At 37.8% G+C, this 26,620-nt stretch overlaps 1 long non-coding RNA gene across 1 annotated transcript in view; it reads left to right on the forward strand.

Annotated features, from left to right (window-relative positions):
- The window catches only part of LOC141386359 (uncharacterized), a 36,559-nt gene that overhangs the window by 9,548 nt on the left and 391 nt on the right, over positions 1-26,620 (forward strand). Inside the window, exons 2-3 of the long non-coding RNA XR_015494265.1 lie at positions 18,241-18,370; positions 24,878-25,001. This is a non-coding gene — a long non-coding RNA (uncharacterized LOC141386359). The remainder of the gene's footprint in view (positions 1-18,240; positions 18,371-24,877; positions 25,002-26,620) is intronic.

Here is a 26,620-nt window from a genome sequence, read left to right on the forward strand (position 1 = left end):
TTGTTGCTAAATACATATGTACTAGTAATATAAATATACACTACCTGACAAAAGTCTTGTCATTGATCCCAGTTGTAAGAGAAACAAATAATAACTTGACTTCTAGTTGATTGTTTGGAAAAGTGGCAGGAGGTAGATTTTTTCTGATGAATCATCTGTTGTACTGCATCCCAGTCATCACAAATACTGCAGAAGACCTACTGGAACCCGCATGATTCTCATTTAAATCAGTCAAGTTTGGTGAAGGAAAAATCATGGTTTGGGGTTACATTCAGTATGGGGCGTGCGAGAGATCTGCAGAGTGGAGGACATCATCAGCCTGAGGTATCGAGACATTTGTGCTGCCCATTACATTACAAACCACAGGAGAGGGCAAATTCTTCAGCAGGATAGCGCTCCTGCTCATACTTCAGCCTCCACATCAAAGTTCCTGAAAGTAAACAAGGTCAAGGTGCTCCAGGATTGGCCAGCCCAGTCACCGGAGATGAATATTATTGAGCATGTCTGGGGTAAAATGAAGAAGAAGGCATTGAAGATGAATCCAAAGAATATTGATGAACTCTAGGAGTCTTGCAGGAAAGCTTTCCTTGTCATTCAAGATGACTTTATTAATAAGTTATTTGAGTCATTGCAGAGATGTATGGATGCAGTTGTCTAAGCTCATGGGAGTCATACACAATATTAATTCTGTTTCCACTGACTGCACCATGACTTTATATTCCATACTGCACATTATTTCTGTTAAGTGACAAAACTTTTGATGATATTTTATTTTGGTAAAATAAGCATAATCTTGAGGCCTTTGCCTTTCATATAAGCCACTTCTGATACCAAATGATCAACTAGAAGTCAAGTTATTATTTGTTGTTCCTAAAACTTGAATAAATGACAAGACCTTTGTTAGGTACTGTACAGTTGAAGACAAAACACTAGCCATTCTGTAAATTTTGTAGGTAATGTTTAAAAGAGCAAGGACGTTTGTATTTTCTATTCCATTTTTTTTTTCTAGGAAAAGTCTTATTTATTTTAGTTTTGCTGAAAACATTTCTTTTTTTTAAATAATAAAGTGCTAATGTCAATATAATTAGACCCCTTAGGAAATTATTATTTTTCGATTGGCTACAGAACAAACCACTGTTGTCTAATGACTTGCCTAATTAACATAACTTGCCTAGTTAACCTAATTAGGCATTTTAAGCTGAATGTTAGTATCTTGCTAAATAACTAGTAAAATGTTATAATTATTATATACTGTCATCATGGCATAGACATGTAAGAAATTAGTTATTCGAAATTAGTTATGCATAAGGGACTAAGTTGAAGGGAGCGGCACAGTGGCTTAGTGGCTTAGTAGCACTGTTGCCGAACAGCAAGAAGGTTATTGGTCGAGTCCTGTCTGGGCGTTTCTCTGTGGAGTTTGCATGTTCTACCCATGTTCACGTGGGTTTCCTCCGGGTGCTCTGGTTTCCCCCACAGTCCAAAGACATGTGCTATAAGTTTATTGGGTAAACTAAATTAGCCAAAGTGTATTAGCGTGTGTGAATGTGAGAGTGTATGTATGTTTCCCAGTACTGGGTTGCAGTTAGAAGGGCTTCCGCTGTGTAAAACATATGCCGGAATAGTTTATGGTTAATTCCGCTGTGGCCACCCTTCCCTGATAATTAAGGGACTAAGCCAAAGAAAAATGAATAAATGCATGAAAATTAGTGCTATTATGTTTAAAAAAATAAGTTGAAAAAAAACTTCTATCCATTTAACAGCATTTGAATATATATATATATATATATATATATATATATATATATATATATATATATATATATATATATATATATATATATATATATATATATATATAGATATATATATATATATATATATATATATATATATATATATATATATATATATATATATATATATATATATATATATTAAAAAAACAACATTTCACAGGAGGGCTAATAATATTGTCTTTAGCTGTAGATGCAAGTATTTTCTTAGTAGGTTCATTGAGTAGTTGAGTTGCATCTAAAGGGTGAAGTTAGGAGGCCAGTTGGTTTGTGGCTGGATGCGGATGCGTGATATTTGGGCAGTGGTCCAGCTACGGTTTTGCTTCTTCAGGCATTGGACAGTACAGGGAGATTTGTTAAATGTTAGAGAAGAGCCATCGTCTGACCCCTGGAGTCATCAGGCACCCAAAGGTCATTTCTGGCCATCTGTTAAATGCCACATAAATGTCATTAACATAAAAAATGGACGACAATAGCTGAACAGGATCTAGAATGCCATTCAGAATTCAGGACATCACCCAAGATGAGTAACGTCAAATCATTTAAAGGTCTGTTCTCTGGAGAAAAATCAAGCACCTTCTTATACCTCTACAATATTTTCATTAACATCAAATGCACAGTTAAAACTAAATAAGCATTATTAAATGCACATTAATTAAAATGGTTAAGAAATTGTGTGTGTTAAATGTTGTGATATAAAAACACCAGTAAGCTTGAATAGCTCTGTTTTGAATGATTGCATTATTTTAGAATGATAGTGGGGGTTTTATAAGAGAGTGCATTTGCATTAAAAAAACAACAACAAATTAAAAGCATAGACACTTTAGTACTTAATCTTTAGATACTAGAATTTATTCCAACCCAGGCTCATTTACCGATACAGACCCAGGTGTACATTTCTAGAGACAGCGAAATACATACTTATAACTTGAGGTACGTCTGTTTGCAGTTTTTGTTTTTGCAAATCCACCAGAGGTCACTGTGTACACTTTTTGATGATCTCAAATTTCTCTCACGCATCCTCTTCTCATGTAAACCCACCAGAGGGCGCAAAATACACTTCAGCTGACCAGGCAAGCTTGCTGTCAACTGACTGACTAACTGACTGACCCATCCACCTCCTTCCCTTAACCCAACCGATAGTGTTTTCAAAAGCAATCTAGAAACAGAAAAGCAGTCAGGGCTAATTTCACCACATTTTCATCCTGTTGTTTATTTATTTAAAAACTTTAAAATTTTGTGTTACTTGGTTTCTGGAACCATTATTTTGCCAAACTCAAACCCAGTTGCCCCGTCAACTCTGATCTGTGTCACAAATCCATCAGTGTATGCGGTGAGCTACCAGGCAAACTAGTAAATACTAGTAATATAATTATGGCTACATAATTAGCACTCTAGTAATGTAGACAGGGGTATGTATCCACAGTGAGTTGTATTCACACTGCGTTGAATTATTGATTAGAAACTAGTGCTTACAAACAAATATTCAAATATACTATAAAACATAACAATGTTTATTTAATTAATACTAGGCAAATTAAGGCAAGAAGAACTTTCAAGACAAGTAAAAAACTGTAATAATATTAATAATAATAATAATAACAACAACAACAAATAATCAAAATAACATAATTTTTCTATAAAACAAGCTAAATAATCTGCCAATTGTGTTAATCAATCTTATTTTGAACCAAAAATCAAGTTGGCAGATTATTTAGCTTTTTTTTACTAATTAAATTTTGACTTATTTGAAAACAAAACAATATTTTTTTTACAAGTCTAAATAATGCTTCTTGCTCTAACAATGTAAAAACATTTGGACTGGAAACAAGCCAAAAGCATTGTTTGCAGTCTATACTATTTAGAGAAGTTATTTATCCCTTGAATAATTTCTGGCATTAATAATTAAATCTTTTTAATAGGTACGAGTGTCTAATAAGTGCTCATTTCTATTTAATAAGTACTAAAAGTACTAGTATTATACTTAAAGGAATAGATGCTAAAAATAAGTACTACTAACATGACAATATGCAGCATGATTTATAGAATAAATGTTAAAATAGTAATAAATTAAACGACAGAAGAACAAAATAATTTTGGTTTATGGTAACATGCAGTGATCTCAAAAACACCCAACTAAATATTTGTATGAATGTAGCCAAGCTTTCATTCATTCATTTTCCTTCAGCTTTAGTCTCTTATTTATCATGCGTCACCACAGCGGAATGAACTTATTGGAACTATTCCAGCGTGTTTTAGGCAGCGGATGCCCTTCCAGCCGCAACCCAATACTAGGATACACTCACATTCACACAAATTGCAGTCAATTTTTAGTTGACTCAATAATCCAATTCACCTATAGCGCATGTCTTTGGACTGTGGGGGACACCACAGCACCCAGAGGAAACCCACTGCTGTGACCCCTAAGGCACCAAATTGTGTCAATGTAGCCAAGCTTTCATTTACTAATAATCTTATTTATTTTCAAAGCTTCACTACTTAACATTTTCATTTGAACCTTACTTTAAGGACGCAGAAGTAACCTAACAAGCTCTGCTTTTACACATTAATTAATACTGACGCTGTTAAGAAATTAAACATGTTTATGTAATAATTGAAGGTTTTTACATCTGTATGTTCATCGCCTGCTGCTGCTTTCTATTTATAGTACATTCTGATGTCACAACACATGCATTTGTAATGTACTTTCATATCTGCATTACAGATACAACGCAAACACATCACAATGCGAAAGTGCAATAAGTGTTTATTCATTCATTTTCTGTGATTTTAAATTGTTTTATATTTTATATAACTATATTTTTATATATTCATGAAATGATAAAAGCTTCTTTATTATGTTTGGTGCTTTCTAAAGGGTTTTTTATGTTCTCGCTAGGTGTGGATGAAATGTTTTTGCAAGTATAATATTGCCATTTATGCACTTTAAGATAAAAGATGACTTTACATGTCTTATTCCTTCCAAGTATTTTGGAAGTATTTTCCAATTTATAGATTATTGACTTTCCAAGTTATAGAGGTGTTTTGAGAATAAATCGAGAATAAGCCAAATAAATCAGAGTGTCATCTCCCATTCCCTTTTAGAGTCAGTTGCATTGCACCATAGCGCATTTGCTATTTACATGACAAACTTTGTAAGTGGAAAAACTGAGCGCTTCACAAGAGAGAAAACCGGTAAACAAATCATCTGTTGCGCAAGAATGAGAAGAGCCTCCTCATTCTTTACTTTCACTTTCTCTCCCGTGGATAGGGAAACGTGTTGTACACACAGACATCCATTAGCCTATACATATTTAATTTTGTTTATTAAGTGCAAAGATTTGTTTCAAAACTATTTTTGAATTCAGTTCTATTTTCCAGCGAATAAATGAACAATAATAACGAAGTGTGCTCAAAAAACTAAAAAAGTTATTTTCAAATACACATGCTGTGCCCCATATGGTCTAAAACCTGACAGGTGGACAAATCTATTCTTGTTTTTAATAAAACAAATATAAATATGCATATAATAAATAATACTACTACTAATAATAACATTAAACAAAAGCAAATTGTCATGAATAAACTAAAAAAGCCCCCAGAGATGAAGAAGGCATGGAGGCGGTGGTTTTTATATTTATGTAGGCTAGAAAATAATATTTTTTTAAAACCTTTAATTCTTTTTCATTTGTAAAGATATTTTTGTATTGCTCTACATTCTGTGTGTATTAAGCAGTGTGTAAGTAATCGGCGCACAACTAACGCGCTCTGTGCTGGACTTTAGACCTGATTTGATCTGGTCTATTTTGCAGTCTATTATAGTTTCTCAAAATGGCAATGCGCCTCAACACACCTCCTTTTTTAGACCAGAACGCCTATGGGCGCACATATGAGGGCAAATGCATTTGCTATTTAAACAGCGTGGTGCTAAACGACTCTTGTGCCAAGCTGAAACTAGCAAGCAACAATTGCATTGCACCTTGCGCCACATTGCGGCGGGAGTGTGATAGGGCCCTAAATCAAACATGTCTTACGGTGCGAAAGTAAATTTACAGGATTTCACTTTGACAAGAAATAAATGCAAACTTCTGGAAAGGGGAAGGCATATGACACAATAATCATTTTATCTCGATTTTTGTTTTTCAAAATCACTGTGGAGGCCAAAATTGATTTTTTTTTTAAACTAATTGCACATCCATGGTTACTATTATGTTGGACTTCAAGTGGCCGACACTTTTCTTTGAAATGTAGTTGCTTATGTCCATGTCTCGCCTGAGTTTTGGCTCACAGTAAGCCAGACTGGAAAATTTTGTTGAAGTATTATTTTATTTTGGTCCATGCTAATTCTACACCCATGGCATTACATCTACTGTGATGTTTTGAATGACAAAATGAGCTGAAACTGAGATTTAGATTGTTCTGTGGCTTTATAAACCATTGTTGCAAGCTATTTGTAATGCGCCTCACGTCTTTGTATTTTTATAGATTTTCTGCTGCTATGTTTTGAGTCTGGGTCCTTCAGTGCACGTGCCTGCATTTCCTAATGCATAATACAGACACTTTCCATTGTAAATGAAATAACAAAGCTGGAATTATTCAAATCGCACGCAGCTTCAAACGATTCACGCTGGTTTCATCATTTTTAGTGCAGAACTTTTGGTTTGTTTTCACCGGAAGATAAACATCTCGCAAGACTCACATGCCAGAAAAAGATCCGTGTTGCTTCTGGAGCACAGAGTCGACTCTTGAGATCTAACCCACTTTTTCCCTCCACATGTGAGAGATGCCGATGTGAACTGGGTTAAAATCATTAAGATGCAATCAAAATCATTTGCGGCGCTTGCTTCAGCTGTGGCTTTCATGCGAGACAGAGGAAGAGCGATGTGTTTTCCTTTTTGTGGAGGATTATGTGCTTCACTGTAGTCAATTGAAGGAATTATCGTTTTTTATGGCTTGGACAAAGACCTTTCATAATCACTCCAGTCGTTTTAATTGTCTCGTTCTTCTTCATTCTCTTAAAACCACCAAATCCAAAAAGCCTTCTTTATGTTTGATGTTAAATCATGCCGTTTCTAAAGCACAGCATGATATAATTCACCAAAGGGTTCCTTATAAATGGTTTATGTCATAATAAATATATAGATTACACTTATTTTAACAAAATAAAATATGATGATTATGCCTTGATTTTTAATTATTTAATAAGGACAGTAAGGTCTGACTTTGCTTGGACAAAAGTCTTGTCACTTAACAGAAATAATGTACAGTGCAGAATATAAAGTCATGGTGCAGTGGAAACAGAATTAATATTGTGTATGACTCCCATGAGCTTGGAGGACTGCATCTATACATCTCTGTAATGACTCAAATAACTTATTAATAAAGTCATCTGGAATGGCAAAGAAAGCGTTTTTGCAGGACTCCCAGAGTTCATCAAGATTTTTTGAATTCATCTTCAATGCCTCCTCCATCTTACCCCAAACATCCTCAATAATGTTTATGTCTAGTGACTGGGCTGGCCAATCTTGACCTTCTTTGCTTACAGCAACTTTTATGTGGAGGCTGAAATATGAGCAATTTGCCCTCTCCTGTGGTTTGTAATGTAATTGGCAGCACAAATGTCTTGATACCTCAGGCTGTTGATGTTGCCATCCACTCTGCAGATCTCTTAAACGCCCCCATACTGAATGTAACCCCAAACCATGATTTTTCCTTAACTTGACTGCAGCTCAATAGATTCATCAGAAAAATTCAACCTGCCACTTTTCCAAACAATTAACTAGAAGTCAAGTTATTATTTGTTGCTCTTACAACTAGGATCAATGACAAGACTTTTGTCAGGTAGTGTAGAAATGTCACGCTGCAGTGACATTTTAATAATACATAAAATATTTTAAGTTAAAAAAAGCTACAGTTTTTTTTAAGTTATGGAGAAAGATTTAAAGCAGTAGTAAATATATTATATATATTTTAAATATATATTATATATATATATATATATATATATATATATATATATATATATATATATATATAATTTAGGTCGGCTGCATGGTGGCTCAGTGTGTAGCATGTTTGCCTCACAGCAAGAGGGTTGGTGTTTCTGTTTGGAGTTTGCATGACCTGCCCGTGTTCGTGTGGGTTTCCTCCAGGTGCTCCGGTTTCCCATACAGTCCAAAAACATGCGGTACAGGTGATTTGGGTAAGCTAAATTGTTCGTAGTGTATGTGTGTATGGATGTTTTCCAGTAATGGGTTGCGGCTGGAAGGGCATCCGCTGTGTAAAACATATTCTGAAAAAGTTGGTGGTTCATTCTGCTGTGGCGACCCCAGATTAATAAAGGGACTAAGCCAAAAAGAAAATGAATGAATAAATTATTTTGATCAATGTTTTATTGTGGTCAGGGTTCATCACAGTTGAAAGAACCGCCAACTTATCCAGCATACTGTGTGTTTTATGGAGCAGATGCTCTTCCTGCCGCAACGCAGCACTGGGAAACACTTATACACTCACGCACATACACTATTTGTGGGGGAAACTAGAGCACCCGGAGGAAACCCACACCAACACAGAGAGAACATGCAAACACCACACATTCCAACAGACCCAGCTGGGACTCAAACCAGCGACCTTCTTGCTGTGAGGTGAATGTGCTTACCACTGAGCCATCATGTCGCCCGTCTGCCCAGTATATTTTGGGGAAATCGCATGCAATGGAAAAAAATCAAGATATATAATTTTCATATACAATTTTTAATTTTAGTATTTGCGATAACCTAAATGCATTATCTTTCTATTCCTTTATGCTATGTGACCAAACTCTGATTTTAATAGCTATAACTGTTTAATAAAACTGTTTTGTTAAAAATATTGGCTATATTTACTGAGAATATAAATATATATATATATATATTTTTTTTTTAAAGCGGGTGTACTCATTTATGCTAAACACTGTATAAAATGAAAAAATTGTCATTAAGAATAATATAAAAATCAATAAAGTCTCACACCATGAGCTTTGATGCAGTAAATCAGGAAACACCACAGCATCGTCACTCACAGACACAAATAGAAATGGTGAACATATGTCTACGTTTCATGTCATCTGCCTGACCTAGTTTAGAAATGAAAGCAAGGATCATTTAAATGCTAATTCTTACCTTCCTTTCAAATCCAGTTTGGCTCCTTTCCCTGCCATTATGAGCTCATTGACTTCAGTGTAATCTAAAAAAAAAAAAAAAAAAAAGAAATCAGATAAGTCTATTTCACCATGAGCCAGAGATGACAGAATGTTTAAAAAGCTTAACATCACATTGAAATACACACACACATACACATACACACGCAAAGACCTCTACAGAAGATGTTAAGAGACATTTGATCAATACGATATACGCACATCTGTTCTGAATTATGCAACAGAATCTCTGTTATTCGGTACAGTTCACAAAGCTATACAGCTCAATCCAAGTTGCACAACATATCTCGAGTGCGTCATTATATTAGCACAAACCCGAAGACTGATTAGAGATTGGCTTTTAAGTGCTTTAGTTCAGGAACGGGAGCCAGCAGGAGTCCCGATGTACTCCTTTGCAATCAGTTTCTTTATGGAGAAAGTCGATTCTGATAACATTTCACACAGCTCGCCGCAATTGCCAGTTTGAACACGTTACCTAACCTACGCCAGCTGTGAACACTCTCGATTCATTAGCGCTAGCATAGAAACGTATAGACCATGTTTTTGCATATAATATAGCAGTTTATTTCTGACCACAAACCACCCACTCGGACCGGAAGAGACTGATTGATGCAGAAAGACTTTTCTGGGGCCCCGAAATGCCATTGTGGTGTAAATGGAACTTTTTCCATTTCAAGCAGAAATTGGTGCGTAAACTATTGGTGGATGTGTGTTTGTGACTGGAATTACTTTCAATCGAAATGCAAGTTTACAGATGTAAAAATGCTAAACAAACACTTCTATCTGTTTATGCATGTCTATTTGCTTAAAATGCACATGCAACTCCATCCAAGCAATCCAAAACATAAAAGAGAAACTGCTAAAATACCTGCAAAGAAAAAAAGAGAGTGGGCACTTAGTAAAACTGCCTGCAAAACATTAACAGAATTCATTCCTTTTTCTTTGGATTAGTATTTATCAGCGGTTGCCACATCGGATTGAACCGCCAACTATTCCTGCATACACTCACTGGCTGCTTTATTAGGCACACCTGTTGAACTGCTCATTAAAGCAAATTTCTAATCAGCCAATCACATGGCAGCAACTCAATGCATTTAGGCATGTCAAGACGAACTGCTGCACTTCAAACCGAGCATCAGAATGGGGAAGAAAGGTGATTTAAGTGACTTTGAATGTGGCATGGTTGTTGGTGCCAGACGAGCTGGTCTGAGTATTTCAGAAGCTGCTGTTCTATTGGGATTTTCACACACAGTCATCTCTAGGGTTTACAGAGAATGGTTAAAAAAAGAGAAAATATCCAGTGAGCGGAAGTTCTGTGGGCGCAAATGCTTTGTTGATGCCAGAAGTCAGAGGAGAATGGCCAGACTGGTTCAAGCTGATATAAAGGCTACAGTAACTCAAATAACCACACGTTACAACCCAGGTCTGCAGAAGAGCATCTCTGAATGCACAACTTGTCCAACCTTGAGGCGGATGGGCTACAGCAGCAGAAGACCACACCGGGTGACACTTATGTCAGCTACGAACAGGAAACTGAGGCTCCAATTTGCACAGGCTCACCAGAATTGGACAAATAGAAGATTGGAAAATGTTGCCTGGTCTGATGAGTCTCAATTTCTGCTAAGACATTCTAATGGTAGGGTCAGAATTTTGCATCAACATCATGAAAACATAGATCCATCCTGCCTTGTATCAACGCTTTGGGCTGCTGGTGGTGGTGTGATGTTGTGGGGGATATTTTCTTGGCACACTTTGGGCCCATTAGTACCAATTGAGCATCGAGTCAATGCCACAGCCTACCTGAGTATTGTTGCTGATCATTCCTTTTATAACTACAGTGTATCCATCTTCTGATGGCTATTTCTAGCAGGATAATGTGTCATGTCATAAAGCTCAAATCATCTCATACTGGTTTCTTAAACATGAAAATGAGTTCACTATACTCTAATGGCCTCCACTGTCACTAGATCTGAACCCAATAGAGCACCTGTGGTGTAACGGGAGATTGGCATCATGTATGTACAGGTGACAAATCTGCAGCAACTGCGTGATGCAATCAAGTCAACATGGATAAAAATCTCTGAGGAATATTTCCAGTACCTTGTTGAATCTATACAAATGGTTTCCAGTAGGTCTTCTGCAGTATTTGTGATGATTGGGATGCAGTTCATCAAATAATTAATCTGAAAAATCTACCTTCTGCCCATTTTCCAAATGATCAACTACTGTAGAAGTGAAGTTATTATTTGTTGTTCTTACAATTGGGTTTAAAGACAAGACATTTGTCAGGTCGTGTATACCCTAAAAACCAATCATGGCAACTTGGCATCCTAGTGCCATCTATTTTTGTGCTATTTTCAGATTGTGCTTTACATATGGAAATATTTCATGCTTTTTTTCATCACTCACGCCCTTTCTTATCACATTCCCTCAGCTCGCCGTTTAGCTTCCTTCAAGAAAAAAACCCTGCTCTGCTCTTTTTGCATAATTCACAGCGATAAACCGTAATTGTTGTATGTGCTCATGTGTTCTGCTTACGGCGGTCCCTATATGTTATGCAACCCAGCATTGATGTTGAGCTGCAGGTGGAGGTTCTGCAGGAAATTGTTTATTGGTAATAGCCTGGCACATGCACATATAAACACAGGTCATGTATTTGTGTTATGTTATGGCTCAAAGCCTGTCGAGATTGTCCAGGGTAATCTCGTTCTACATAATGAATAGGAGCACGTGGTCTGGCAGTGCAATACGAGGCGCTCAGCTGCCAGTGTTTCCCAGCTCCGAGGTGCAGTAACGGAGAGGTAAAAAGGGAAGAGGGGGCTGGGAAGCGTGAGCGCTCTAATTCTGCACCAGGGGAAAACCCTTCTCAATTTCTGTGTGGGTGGATTATGGGTTAGATGTGTGCATGCATTATTCAGGAGCATGCATGTGGCTTTTTTATGTGCACAAATGGATGCTGCTGGAGTATGTCTGTCAATTGCAAAGTGTTGCATATTGTAGGTTTGCATTGAGGGAAAGTTGTCTGCTTGTGCATCAATGTGTGTGATAAATGGGACACATGGGTAGGGGATCCTTTCCCCCCTGTCTGTGGAGCAGATTGCATGTGTGTCTAGGCTTGCCTGCCTTTGACAGCTCCAATAGGAGGAATTGGGGGAGGGTGCAGTGATCCAGTTGTTTTGAAGCACTGCGTGCGCTGATTAAGATGCTTGAGGTGTTTTGCACCAGGGAACTAATTTGCTTCATATAAACTTTATATTGCTTATTATTATTAGCCCTACATTTTGCCTTCAGAATTGCCTTAAAGGGCCATGAACCAGACTTCAATGTTAATTAGTGTTGTGCGAATTGATAGTAAAATATCGATATCTCCAATACCAGCTTTGTTTGTTCTAGAATTGATTATCTTATCAAAATATTGATATTTCAGGAATTTGGAGCACATATTTATTGGAAATAGAATTACAGTAGAAAGTAACCACAATTACCCTAATTTACCTGAATAATGCCGAATTAGTCGAAACTACTTGTTCTTCTGTCTGCCAAGTTATGTGTGTAATATGGCACTGTACAACTGCAGAGCACACTAGCAAGCCACTCAGTTCGCTGGTACATGTTGTTCAGTCACGCTGTTGACCGCAAGCGAAGTTTTGTGTGGAGCTTCTTCACTACTATAAACTCAAACGATGCTGTTTGTGACACACAAAACAGTGAGGTACTTTGGTAAAACCACACACCAAATCAAACATCTACATATAAATCACAAGACTGAATAAGACTACGCCATGACTAGACAGTCAGAAGAGGAGGAAAGGAGAGGCACAGGTGCTGCTGGGGCGAGACAGATATCGCTTGCAGAGTCCTTAGGTGCAGCAGGCAGGCACTATGCAGGTACAGAGTGAGAAAATATTGCTGTATTTTTGGGGCTTGGGTTTTTGTGACAATGATAAAACAAACGACAAAGGTTAAGAATCTTCAAGGGGACCGGATTGACACATCACTAAACTGAAAAGTGTGAATGTTTTATAGTTTTATGTTAAGATGTTCAGGCTGGCATTTTAAGATACACATGCTCGGATGCTGTCAATAAATATACAATATGTAAATATGTCAGTTGGCTCTTTTTTGTATGATAATTTTTCATCAATAAACAAAAATAACCCGTAATCAGTACAAAAAGACACTTTTAAGTACACTACTTGTTACTGAAACCAGTGGTATCGCACATCACAAATGTCAATATGATTTTTAGTGATTCTGAAAACCTACCCTAATATACATTTCTTGAAAGCCCCAAATATGTCCCAGGAGCTACGTTTTTTTTTTTTTTTTGCAGTTTTTGTTGTCCCGAATCCACCAGAGGCCGATATGTACGCTTTTTGAGATCTCAAATTTCTCTAGTCAGTGCCATTCGCCTGCTGTTCTGGCGTAAATCCACCAGAGGCCACTGTCAACTGACTGACCCTAAACCCAACCTATAGTGTTTTCAAAAGCACTGATTAGCCCATCCACCCACTTCCCTAAACCCAACAGACAGTGTTTTGAAAAGCAATCCAGAAAAAAAGAAAAGCCCTCGCAGCCACCTGTTTTTTTCTTCTTCTATGTTTTTAAATCTTACCACATTCTCACCCTTTTATTTACTTCTTTTATTTTCTGGCTTCTGCTTTTGTCTTACCTGCTTTCTGAAACTGTTCTTCACCGGATTCAAACCCCATTGTCGCTGTCAACTTCGCTAAAGGTCACAAGTCCGTCAAGGTGTGCGGCGAGTCACCGACAAAGTGGTAACAGTGGACAAGCTGTTCACGTGGAGGTTAGTGGTCCGCTGGTTAGCGAGAAATGGAACGCCATCATACGCCCCATAGTGTTCATTTTAAAGACAAAATGCAGTCATACATAGCTCTGGCTACATAACTCTTGATTTTCAGAATGAGTCTGCTTTACATAAAATCAACCAAACATTAACAGCTGTTGATGTTAGCTTTTGCGTAGTATGAATGTCTAATTATGACAATAAAGTGACGTTGAATTTTAGTCAAGCAAAAACACAACATAAAACCAACCAAAGATAAACATTTACTAATGTTAGACTTCGGTGTTTTATGGATCTCATATCATGACATTAAAATGATGTTAAGTTTTAGTTAATGCAACAGCCTAAAAACAACCAAATATCAATGCCAGATTACATTGGTATTAGTTTTCAGCTGATGTTGGTATTAGGCAGCAAACTGACTTTAAATTTTGTAACCAAAATAGAACTAAAGATCAACGTCGTATAATAATAATAATAATATTTCTAATACTAATAATACTAATACTAATAATAATTTTTGGACACTCAAAGTGCTTTACACATTGGGGGAATCTCCTCATCATCCACCAGTGTGCAGCATCTACCTGGATGACGCAACAGCAGCCATATTGCACCAGACCGGAAACCACACACTAGCTGTTCGGTGGAGAAGAGACAGAGAGATTAAGCCAATTATGACATGGGGATAGGATGAGAAGACAATGATGGCCAAAGGCCAGTGGGCAAATTTGGCCAGGATCCCGGGGTTTAACCCCTGCTCTATTTGGAAAGGGCATCCTGGGATTTTTAACGATCACAGAGAGTCAGGAAAGACGGCGCTCACTGAGCAGTCCTCGTCACTATACTGGGGCATCAGGACCCACACAGATCCTTGCTGGCCTCACTAACACCACTTCCAGCAGCAAATTACCTTTCCCATGTGGTCTCCCATCCAGGTATTGACTGGACAGAGCCTGACTTAGCTAGCTCCCAGCATTATAAAATTACACGCCTGCTGGGATGTCATTCGAATCCCTTGTAGCTCAATGAACTACTAATTTGCTACTTATTAGTAAGTTATTAGTTGGGTTTAGGTATTGGGTAGGATTAAGAGTGTTAATTAAGATCATTCTTTATAAGTATTAATAAACAGGCAATTATAAGAAGCAGGCAATAAATCAGAAGTTAATAGTGGGAACTGATACTTAAACTTCAAATATTGGCAATTTTGGAAAAAGGGAATTTTTCAGAAACACGAAAACTTTTCTCCCTCATCGTGTCCATGTCTTTCAAATCAAATCATCTGCTCCTACAACCACATGAATAATTCATTAAAACAAATTCTGTTGTTTGCCAAACAGCATGGAAACTCTTCATTTGGTGCTGCTGTAAGAAAATACTAAAAAGAACTGTATATTAGCACTTAATTGGCATGTTCATCACACGGCATTCAAAATAATACTCCACTGAGTCTCGGCTTTATTGTTAGAAGTGAAAGTCAGCGTCAGTCACCATGAGTCACTACAAAGCATCTCTCTCTCTCTGCGAAATAGCAGCAAATGAATATTTTTTCCAGCCACAGAATAAAGGAAATGTCATCCTTGTGTTTGCTTTCGTACGACTAACCGTAGAGTGATTCTCATAGACATGCCTGATGCCAGACGTTCGGATGTATTTGGTCCGCTTGTTGGCTGTGCTGACGGATGTGAACTCCACGCCGAGCGCTCTTCATCTGCTGCTGATGGATTGAAACAGTCGATGTCCTCTGGCAATAGTAGAAAACTCTCACTGATGTTGTGGAAGAATGGATGAGCCGAGTGTCAGGAGGAGCATGAAAGTCGCATGCACCCAAGGGCATGTCAGGACATAACCAAAGTCCATTCATTATAGTGACAGAGCTAAAGAGGAGAGAAATAAAGAGGTGAAATACAGTCTCTAATCTAGTCTGCATCCTTTCCCCTGACCTTCACCTTTTAACATCTCTAACAGCAGCCAAATATAGATGCGCTCATTTACGCTAGGCAGAAATACACCTCTTACATATTATATACGCAACCTAATTAGCTTATGTTGCATGTACGCCTCTTACAGATCTCTCTTTTAAATGAATGCTTTCTGTAGGATGCTATACAATTTGTGTACAGTATATGCACAATAGATTAGTCAGTACCAAAGCCAAAACTGCAACAATATAACTTAAGATCATGGTGCAAAATTAAGTCAGCATTATGGCCTGCTAGCAAAGTGCTATCCAGGTAAATTTCTCTCCTCTGACCACTAAAGTTGTTCTAGCAACAGCAGTACAGACCATGGTCTTTAGCCTCCTTGTTAGAGGACTGCCATACAAAGAATTGCTGGTTCGATCCCAGCTCAGACTGGGTTGGGTGCAGTCGGACCGGTGAGTTACATGTGGGTGCTCATCCAGGATGGTAGTGAGGTTTACGGGGGGCATGTAACAGAGGCCAGCTAGCGAAGTACTTTGCAGGTAAACGTCACTCCTCTGACCTCTAAAAATGCTCTAGCGACATACTCTAGAGGCAATGGTCCTAAACCTCCTTGTTATAGCAACTGACTGCCATACAAAGAATCGATGGTTCGATACAGTTCAGACCTGTTGGGTGCAGTAGGACTGGTGGGTTACATGTAGGGGCTCAGAGACAGCCAATGGTCTTTAGCCTCCTTGTTAGAGTAACCGACTCACATGCAGAGTTGGACCTGTGGGTTACACGTGGGGGCTCGTCCAGGATGGAAGTGAGATTTAGGGGGGAGAGTCTAACGGAGGCCAGCTAGCAAAGTGCTATGCAGGTAACCCTCACTCCTCTTACCTTTAAAGGTGCTCTAGCAACAGACGCTAGAGGCAATGGTTTTTAACCCCCTTGTTAGAGCAACCGACTTTCATACAAATAATCGCTGGTTCGATCCAAGTTCAAACCTGGTTGGGTGCAGTAGGACTGGTGGGTTACATGTGGGGGTTCGTCCGGGATGAGAGTGAGGTTTAGGGGGTGAGTGCAATGAAGGCCAGCTAGTGAAGAGCTTTGCTGGTAACCCTCACTCCTCTGACCTCTAAAGGTGCTCTAGAGACAGACTTTAGATCCAACGGTCTTTAGCCTTCTTGCTAGAGCAACCGACCCCCATGCAAAGAACTGCCATTTAGGGTACAGTTGGACCTGTGGGTTAGACGTGGGGGCTCGTCCAGGATGGGAGTGAGGTTTAAGGGGATGAGTGTAATGGAGGCCAGCTAGCGAAGTGCTATGCAGGTAAACCTCACTCTTCACTGACCTGTAAAGGTGCTCTAGCGACAGACGCTAGAGGCCATTGTCTTAAGCCTTCTTGTTAGAGCAACTGACTTTCAAATAAAAAAATTGTCAGTTCGATCCCAGCTCAGACCAGGTTGGGTGAAGTAGTACTGGTGGATTACGTTTGGAAGCTCGTCCAGGATGGGAGTATGGTTTAGTGGGTGAGTGTAATAGAGGCAAGCTAATGAAATCCAATGCAGGTAAACCTCACTCCTCTGACCTCTAAAGGAGCTCTAGAGACAGACGCTAGAGCCAATGGTCTTAAGCCTCCTTGTTAGAGCAACCAACTGCCATACAAAGGATCCTGGCATACAGCAGATGCCTTTCCAGCCACAACCCATACACTCTTACATTCACACAAACTCATACACTATGGACAAAGTTCATCCAATTCACTTAGAGCACATGTCTTTGGACTGGGGGAAACCAGAGGAAACCCACGCCAACACAAGAAGAACATGCAACCTCCACACAGACATGCCAACTGGCCCAATTCTGCGACAGTTCTAACCACTGAGCCACCATGCCGTCCTGTCAGACTAACATAGTCAGAGTAATTTAAAATGTGAAAACTTCCATGCTGTCAAATGGTGATGGATAGGGGCTTTTATTTTGAAGCTTTTAAAAGCATTTAAATCTGTCGTCAAACTGATCCATACAGCACCAGTTCAATGTGTTTTGTAACAAAAATATTTTTAATTTTCACATTTTTAACCCCAATATGGACGTCTGGGTTAGTTTGACAACAGATTTATGCACTTATGTAAGTTTCAAAATAAAAGCCTCCATCCAACACCATCATCCAGCAAGAGCCAGGATAGAATTTAAAACTACTCCGACTGTTTATCTGACAGAAAAAAAGACAGTACTGTGATGACAACAAGCCTCACGATCTGGCAACTAAGTAAAGATGCTTATGCAAATCACTTCCTGCTATTTGTTTTGCTTTTCTCATTTAACCAGAACAACAAAAACAAACAAAAGGCGCAATCACAAAAAGACAAAGCACTTCATTTTGCACGCTCTTTCACTTCTATTAGGGACCTACTGTTTATGTGTGAGCTGGTGCAGTGTTTTCAAGGCAACAGTGAGGTTCTGTGAATGTGCATCCATGTCACACGCTGTATGTGTGAGATTACCTGTGTGTGTGTCATTTCTCCCCAGAGGCTGAAACGGTTGGCAGGGTTGAGGAGGTGTCAGAGATTTACTCCCATGGAAGTCATTGCCGTGTGTTTGTTTTCTGATTACCATGGCAGCAGATGTTCTGATTGCTAGCACTGCCTAATTAGCAGGGGTAAGAAAAGAAGACTCTCAATAATACTGCCAAAACATGTGGCTTTATTCCATAGAAAAAGAGGAAGAGTTGTGTTTGTTTGTCTATATTCTGTTATATGTACACACATACTTTGCAATCTCTATTGGAAATAACTGACAAATACACAAATAATTATATTAGACTTTTATATTAGCTAGACTTTTATAATTATATTAGACTTTTTTTAGTTAATGTCAGAATTATTAGCTCTACAAAATATTTTTTTCAACACATTTCTAAACATGTTTTAATAACGGATTTATTTTAACTTTGCCTTGATGACAGTACACAATATTTTACTAGATGTTTTTCAAAATACTACTATTCAGCTTAAAATGACATTTAAAGGCTTAACGAGGTTCATTTCGCAAGTTAGTGTAATTAGGGGAGTCATTGTATAACGATGGTTTGTTCTGTAGACAATTGGGGGGGAAATTGCATAAGGGGGCTAATAATATTGATCTTAAAATTGTTTTAAAAAAACTGCTTTTATTCTAGCCCAAGAAAAACAAATAAGACTTTCTCCAGAAGAAAAAAATATTATAGAAATTACTGTGAAAATGTCCTGACTCTGTTAAACATAATTTGTGAAATATTTGAAAATGAAACAAAAATCCACAGTATTTCTTTTAGCTATATTAAAATAGGGCTTTTCTCATTTAACACAAGGCTGTATTTATAGGGATGCCACGGTTCTCAATATAATATTAAACCATACGGTACGACCTCCACGGTTCAATACGCGCTTGTGAATTGCGGTTTTCTCGGTTTTGCGTTTAAATAATTTATGTGGGTTTAATATCTTCCCGCATTGACTGTGTGTGCCTCTAAATCCATGAGCTGAGATAAGGAAACTCCACCCCGTGAGTAAATATCCAATCACTGTGCTCTAAATTTAGGGGGCGCTTGACAATCATTCCACACTTTAACATTGCGAGCAGCGGTGAAGTGAGGCTGAGGCAACAGTACAAGGAAGCGCTGGCGAAGTGAGGCAACAGTACAAAAAAGCGCCGGCCTCTTTCAAATCTCCGGAGTGAGGACATTAAGGTTTTGCCTTCCAGTATAATGCCAATAAAAGAAAAAAACGGTGAACAAAAAATAACTGTGCAAGCATTGTTTTACACGTATAACCATGGCTGCACATCTGCAGCGCCATCACCCAGCAATATCACTGTCTGAAGGCAGAATAGCAGAGAAGGTAATAAAGTCCTCAAAATAGCAACAATCCCTCGCTGAATCTGTCAAGCAAACATACCCAACTGGTTTCGAGAGACACATAAAAATAACAAAGGCAGAGCGGGTGTTTATTGTTAAAGATTTGCAGCCTTTTTTGGTGATGGGAGATGTGGGCTTTTGCCATTTTATAAAAGCACTTGATCCGCGTTACAGACTATAGTCTCGCATTTTTTCAGCACCGAGATAAATAAGATGGTTTATTTATGTTTACTTAAGTACAAATATGTTTATTTGAAATGGCCAATTTATCTTTATTAACTTCACATGTGTGTTTATTTTCAAAGTGTAGGATTTTATGTGTTCCCCAGTTTCATCTGTATATCTTATTCATTCATTCAGTCATTTTCCTTCGGCTTAGTCCCTTTATTCGTCAGGGGTCACTACAGCAGAATGAAACACAACATATGCTCTTCCAGCTACAACCCAGTACTGGGAAACACCCATACACACTCATTAACACACATACACTACAGCCAATTTAGTTTATTCAATTCACCTATAGCTCATGTGTTTGGACTTGTGGGGGAAACCGGAGCACCCAGAGGAAACCCATGTGAACTTGAGGAGAACAGGCAAACTCCACATAGAAATGCCAACTAAACCAGCCAGGACTCGAACCAGTGACATTCTTGCAGTGAGGTGACAGTGCTAACCACTAAGCCACCGTACCGCCCCTATTTCTTGTTTATTTACATTTGTAAATCACATAACAAGAACCTGATCTCCACTTCGACATCTTCTGATGTTGAAAATAAAAACAAATTGACTTTTAATGACATTTTTAATAACTAAAATGTGTTTTTGTACATTTATGTTACATAAAAGTGACTCATATGTGAGCCACTTTTGACTAAAGTGTCTGCTAAGTGACTAAATGTATAATGTTATTATAAATATATATATTCTGGGTTAGTAAATCATGAGGAACCAGTAATATTTCAGTTATCTTACATCTTTATTTCGATTACTACTTTCTCAAACTGCAAGTTACATTTCATTCTTAGGAAAAAATGCATAAAAAATTAACATCAATCTAAACGGGTGCTCAGCCAAACAACAAAAGGTACAAAATTCATACATAAAGGCGGCAACACCAAAGCTCAGATCTAAAAATAAAAAAATGATACATTTGTTAACTTAAAAAAGCCATCACAAAGCATGTGACGTTTCGAGCACACCGACTCTTCATCAGACAATACTGATCACAGCATGTTACTCTTTATCCTCCTCTGGATCATCACATAATCTCACACAACAAAAGAAAAATAAACAACTGAATTGAACAGAAAGTCACTGGTTCGAGCCTTGGCTTGGTCGTTGGCGTTTCTGTGTGGAGTTTGCATGTTTTCCCTGCATTTGCATGGGTTTCCTCTGGGTGCTCCGGTTTCCCCCACAGTCCAAAGACATGCAGTTTAGGTGAATTGAGTTGGCAAAATTTTCCATGAGTGTGAATGAGTGTGTATGAATGTTTCCCAGAGATGGGTTGCAGCTGGAAGGGCATCCGCTGCGTAAAACATATGCTGGATAAGTTGGCGGTTCATTTCACTGTGGCGACCCCAGATTATTAAAGGAACTAAGCTGAAAAGTAAATGAATGAATGAATTAACTGAACCCAAAGCGACGTGGTGGCGTACTGGGCAGAACAATCGCCTCACAGCAAGAAGGCGGCTGGTTCGAGCCTCGGCTGAGTCAGGTGGCATTTCTGTGTGTTCACGTGACTTTCCTCCGGGTGCTCCGGTTTCCCCCCACAGTCCAAAGACATGTGCTGGGGGTGAATTGGGTAAACTAAATTGTCTGTATAGTGTATGTGTGTGATTGAGTGTGTATGAGTGTTTCCTAGTGATGGATTGCAGCTGGAAGGGCATCCGCTGCATAAAACATATTCTGGATAAGTTGGAGGTTCATTCCACTGTGGCGACCCCTGATGAATAAAGGGACTAAGCCGAAAAGAAAATGAATGAATGAACTGAACACAACCTACAAATCCTATACACTGAAGAATCTTACTACGTGTGTGTTGTTTTAAGAAAGCAACGATTGATTTGTGTTGTGTCTTATTTTCATTTGTTTATATTCATTAATTATTCGTTTAATTATTATATTTGATCATATGATCATTGGTCATTTATATTATTTTATTAATCATTAGTTAATTATTATATTATTATTGATTGTTATTTGTCATTTTATTAAGTTTTAAATTTCATTATTACCATTTTCCTATAATTGTTGCTTTATTATTATTACATTTTTCTACGTTTTTATAAACATCTAACTGTGTGAGTTCAAGCGGCACTTGTTTTCATGAGTAAGAGATAGAGAATGTCTTCATTTCAAGGTCTGTATTGTCTCTGGACAATGTTGCGAAGCAGTGATTTTTCATTTCCATCATAGGCAACTAAGATCATTCAATAAACTCCGCTCTTACTTTATCATCATGTCTCCTGCTTCTGCTCCTCTCTAGCTTTCTCAGTCAACTCCTATAATGATAAGAGATTGTTAATTCAGGTGAATACTGGTTAACAAGTTTGGGTGTTGGGCGGACCGGTGGCTTGTTGTTTGGATACCGAGAGAAACAGGCAGGATCTGGCATTGTTATTACTGGCTTATTATCTGACGTGGAGAGTGTGATCTGACAACACTAAACCTTAAATAAAGAAAACAAAATAACAGAATATTGCCAAAAACTTTTACCCAACCACATCTAATTAAACATTGAAGAAATGGATGAATATTCAATTCTTAATTGAATCCTCTTGGAGACCAAAGTGAAAAGTTAATACATTTATATTTTTGGAGCTTTGGTGTTGCCCCCTTTATGTATAATTTATCATTTTAACTCCAAAAATGAATGTGGAGATGCAGTTTAAAATCCTAAGTAAATGGGAAAATACTCACGATTCACTAAATAGGGGAAACTGCTAATTAACATACACTCACCAGCCACTTTATTAGGTACACCTGCCCAACTGCTCGTTAATGCAAATTTCTAATCAATTAATCACATGGCAGCAACTCAATGCATTTAGGCATGTAAACATGGTCAATAATCTGCTGCAATTCAAACCAAGCATCAGAATGGGGAAGAAAGATGATTTAAGTGACTTTTAACATGGCATGGTTGATAATGCCAGACAGGCTGGTCTGAGTATTCCAGAAACTGCTTATCTACTGCGATTTTCCCGCACAACCATCCCTAAAGGTTACAGAGAATGGTCAGCTTAGAGCAGGAAACTGAGACTATAATTTGCACAGGCTCACCAAAATTGGACAACGGAGATTGGAAAAATGTCTGGTCTTATGAGTCTCGATTTCTGCTGCGACATTAAGATGGTAGGGTCATCAACATGAAAGCATGGATTCATCCTGCCTTGTATCAATGTTTCAGGTTGATGGTGTTGGTGTAATGGTGTGGAGGATATTTTTTTGGCACATTTTGGGCCCATTAATACTAATTAAGCATCGTGTCAACGCCACAGCCTGCCTGATTATTGTTGCTGACGATGTCCATCCTTTTATGACCACAGTGTACCCTTCTTCTGATGGCTACTTCCAGCAAGATAATGCACCATGTCATAAAGCACGAATCATCTCAGACTGGTTTCTTGAACGTGACAATAAGTTCACTGTACTCAAATGGCCTCCACAGTCCCCAGATCTCAATCAAATAGAGCACCTTTGGGATGTGATGGAACGGGAGATTCGCATCATGGATGTGCAACTGCGTGATGCTGTTATGTCAATATGGTCCAAAATCTCTGAGGAATGTTTCCAGTATCTTGCTGAATCTATGCCATGAAGGATTAGGGCAGTTCTGAAGGCAAAAAGGGGTCAAACCCAGAATTAGTAAGGTGTACCTAATTAAGTGACCTGTGAGTATTTACAGTATAATTTAAAAAATAACTTAGTAGTAGTAGTACATCCTAAAAACTCAGATATCTACACATATCAGTTGCAATTGTCTTGTTATTAAACCCGTCTCTGACCACTGACAGGCATGAAAATATGTGTTATACTGTGCTGACCTTGACCAATGTGAACATGTAATGATCTCCAGCTTTTTTACATTCACTAGCGGCAGCTTCCAGATCAGTGACCCCAAACCTATCGATTTCAGCTTTCGCTCACCAGCAACCAACAAATTAGTGCCACAGACGCCTTACAATCTCCCAGCTAATATTTGCCTGGCTGTCTAGACAAACAGAGTGGATGTATACATTATCTGTATTTTATTTCCCACACGCTTGTGCTTGCTGTATTTTTTTCCGCTATACGCTTAATGTGAACGGTTTCACTCTTATTAATAATGCATAACTATTTGCAGACTCATACAGAGGGCATGACCAAAACTGCTCATGAATATTTAATTAGCTCGAGCTCTTCTTTTGACAAAGATGAATCGGCCCTGTGCTCCCCTGACGGCTGCCGCTGTGCAAATAACCTGTTTAATCTGTGACTGGCCAATCCTCGCTTGTGCAATCACCACAGACATCAGCAACACATCACAGCCGAGAAGCCATGCCATTATCACAAAGGGAGAATTGCTTAACATGAGCTCAGGAATGAGGACAGGACGCACATACACAAACATGATTACGGACTCTTGATTTGAGGGCCTTGTTTGTGCTTGAATGGGGATTTGAATTGGTTTGCATAAGGATTGAATGATTAACGCTATTTTTATGTGTCCTTATGTTGTCCTTGCCTGCATGTTGATATTTATTAGTCATTTTGACAGACAGTTGAATATCTGTTTTTTTAGATGAGTGTGTGTTCAGTTGGTTTCATAATATGATTGTAATAATTGTCAGTATAATGTATAGGATTATTCAAAATGCATAATTTGCTTAAAAAAATTACAATCTGCCAAAAAAAGATACTATAATATTATTTGTTTTCTTTTAAAAATGCAATGAATTCATGTGTATTTTGTAATACGTATGTATTATGTAGAGATTAAGAGTTTTAGATTTTTTTTAATGATTAATATTTAATTCAAATTACGTTTCGTTTCAGACATAAACACAACAATTCATACATATAAAACAACTAAAAAACTATAGTGGAATTTTATTCATTTACCTATGTTAAATAATGCATAGTATAATGTATAGTATAATTCAATATAGTATATTCATTTTCAGCATTTTCAGCCGCAACCCCTCACTGGGAAACATCCATACACACTCATTCACAAATACACTACGGGCAATTTAGCTTACCCAATTCACCTTTACCATATGTTTTTAGACTTGTGGGGGAAACTGGAGCACCCGGAGGAAACCCAAGCGAACACAGGTAGAACATGCAAACTCCACACAGAAATGTCAACTGACCCAGCCGAGGCTCGAACCAGCAACCTTCTTGCTTTGAGGTGATTATGCTACTACCCACTCCACCACTGTGCTTTCCAATATATATATATATATATATATATATATATATATATATATATATATATATATATATATATATATATATATATATACATATATATATATATATATATATATATATATATATATATATATATATATATATATATATATATATATATGAAATGATATATATATATAAATGATTTACAGAAAAAAATAATACTTTATCAATTATGGTATTATTTGTTGGTGGACTGTTAAGTTGTTGTTGTTTTTTAGAAATGCAGTACATTTTATATGTATTTTGAAATGTATATTTATTATGTAGAGATAAAAAGAATAGAAAACTTTACTGTCCACACCTGCGGAAAGTCATTTTTGGCCTCCCAAACATCACAAATACAATAACACAAACACAGAGCACAAACACAAAGCTTCCTACACCTTATTCTCCGCCGATGAACGGGCGCTGCCATTTGAATCTTTTTGGCTCGAGACTTCCGGTCTCATTCACTTCCATTCATTTTTTTAAGTTAAAAACTGCTTGTTACGCTGCTTGATGTTGCAATTTGATATTTTTTATTATATTATTCTAATTGGTCTGTATAGTCATGCAAACATTTGTTTGTAGACCAAGCAGTTTGACCATTTTCTGTCGTTTATTATTCATTGTCATTTCTCCCATAGGCGACTGAATCGGAAGTTCTAAGACAATCGCGATAACAGGCGCACTTCCGCATTTTAGAATAAGGTCAATATACAGTTCCACAAGCTGCTTCTGGGGGTCCATTATAATCTTACTAGCCGTGTTAGCGATCTTGAGTGTGATTAAATCTCAGCTTTTTCTGTTTGTCCAGCAACATCGCATCAGTATTAATCCAACTTTGAATGGTATTGCCTTTTACACTGTTGAGCCTATTGGTAATGACTCTAAAATATGATAACCAGGTAAAAGTTGGAGGAGTGGATGAGACCATGGTCAAATTGGCTAATTCCAGCACGTTGTATATTTCTGAATCATTATTGTGCATCGCCCCAGTCAAATAAACCTAAAAAATTCAATCAAAATGAATGAGATGAAGGGGAGAGGGCGGGATTGGGAAGCTGTTGGTGTAGGAGAGCTGCCATCTTAACAGCTTTTTGATGACGACAGTGGAGGCTGAATATGAAGAGAGTCTCTGTGCTACTCACCAGCTTGTGTCAAAGTGCTCCGTTATTAAAGATAAGATTGAGTGCAAGGGACACATCAAGGCTAACAGCATCAGTCTCCTCAAATCTGGAAAGAAAAAGCAATTTTAGTACTGTTTGAAGGATTTATCCATGTCCTTGTGAAAAGATTTTTTCATAACTGTATAAATTTGCTTTTATTGCTTTCACTGTGCTGAAGACTGTTCTATTGAACACCGCAAGAACACACAGAAATGGAGAATGTTTGCTGAGAAAGTCTAGAGTTTACAATGAATGTGCTTTAAAAACAGAACCTTCGGCATTCATGAATCCCTTCTTTCCACAAAATGCTGGAAAATGAATTTTACAGTGCATCCGGAAAATATTCATAGCGCCTCACTTTTTCCACATGTTTTTATGTTGCAGCGTTATTCCAAAATGGATGAAA

Source organism: Danio rerio, chromosome 6 (genome assembly GCF_052040795.2).
Source record: "Danio rerio strain M-AB ecotype USA chromosome 6, GRCz13ab, whole genome shotgun sequence".
Lineage (NCBI taxonomy): Eukaryota > Metazoa > Chordata > Actinopteri > Cypriniformes > Danionidae > Danio > Danio rerio.